General features: G+C 38.9%; 1 non-coding gene across 1 annotated transcript; it reads left to right on the top strand.

Moving 5' to 3' along the window:
• Positions 1-759: 759 nt before the first annotated feature.
• trnav-cac lies at positions 760-832 on the top strand. Its single transcript has one exon. It is a non-coding gene; the product is annotated as a tRNA-Val (tRNA).
• The last annotated feature ends 529 nt before the right edge of the window (positions 833-1361 follow it).

The raw sequence follows: 1361 nt of genomic DNA, 5'->3' as shown, positions 1-1361 counted from the left end.
TTGACAAATGTTTCATGGAAACCAAATCTCTCCAGCACCATACAGAGGAAGTCCCACCTGACAGAATCAAATGCTTTTTCTGCGTCCAATCCCAATATTACTGCTTCTAATCGTTTTTTAATAATGTTTTGCATCACATGTAATGTGCGCCTAATATTGTCCTGTGTCTGTCTCTGTTTTCGAAATCCAGTTTGGTCCTGATGAATTATATCTGGCAGAATTGTTTCTAAGCGCCTGGCTAAGATAGCCGTAAATAGTCTATAGTCTTGGTTAAGAACGCTAACTGGTCTGTAACTAGAGCACTCTAATTTGTCCTTTCCTTCTTTTGGAATAACTGAGATGAAGGCTTCCCTCCAAGAGTTTGGAATTTCTCCCTCTTTCAGTAGCCAGTTAAATGTGTTTTTTAGCAGGGGGACCAATGCTTCCCTGAGCACTTTGTAAAATTCCCATGTGTATCCATCCGTGCCTGGAGCCTTGTTAGTCTTCAGCTTTGAAATTGCTAAATTTACTTCTTCTGTCGGGATTTCCTTTGTTAGAGCTGAGTTTTGGTCCTCTGTCACTCTTGGTAAGTTTAAAGACTCTAATAAAAGGACTGTCTGATTCTGATTGTCTTTGGTGGAGAATATAGATTTTTGTAGTATGTCTCAGAACATTTATGTATCTCTTCTGTTTTATATTTTATAGAATTACTAGATGAATCTCTAATTTTGTAAATATTATTAGTTGCCATTTGCTTTTTTAGGCTATAGGTAAGCAGTTGCCTGGTTAGCTCAGTTGGTAGAGCATGAGACTCACCCTCTCAGGGTTGTGGGTTTGAACCCCACTCTGGGTGGCACCGCCTCCCATGGGCTCACCACTCGTGGGAGGGACCCAGATAAGCAGCAGATGATGACGTGACCTATAGGCAATCAGCTTTGCAGATTTACTTCCTTCTTCGTAGTATCTCTGTTTCATATACAGCAACTTTTTTTGAATCTCCTGTGCTAGGATGTCATTTATCTCTGTTTTAATCCTTTTGATTTCTTGGTTTGTTTTCTCATCCACATTATTTTTCTGCTCTTTCTCTAGTTTTTTAAGATCTGATTCTAACTTGTTGAGTTTTTCCTGATTTTGCCTTTTCAAGTATGACGATGTCGCAATTAGCTTCCCTCTAATTACGGCTTTACACGCATCCCACAGCACAGACGGAGACACCTCACCATTGTCATTCTCATTTATATACATCTGAATTTCTTTAATATATTGCTCCTTCATTTGCCCTTTTAATACATGTATATTTAGCCTCCATAATGTTGCTTTTGTTTCTCTTGACATGGCTAGAGTTATATATACTGGACTATGATCTGATAGGTCTCTTATCC

This window comes from Toxotes jaculatrix, chromosome 12 (genome assembly GCF_017976425.1).
Source record: "Toxotes jaculatrix isolate fToxJac2 chromosome 12, fToxJac2.pri, whole genome shotgun sequence".
Lineage (NCBI taxonomy): Eukaryota > Metazoa > Chordata > Actinopteri > Toxotidae > Toxotes > Toxotes jaculatrix.
Note: the sequence above shows the minus strand (reverse complement) of the source record. Positions and strands in the feature narration are given on the sequence as shown.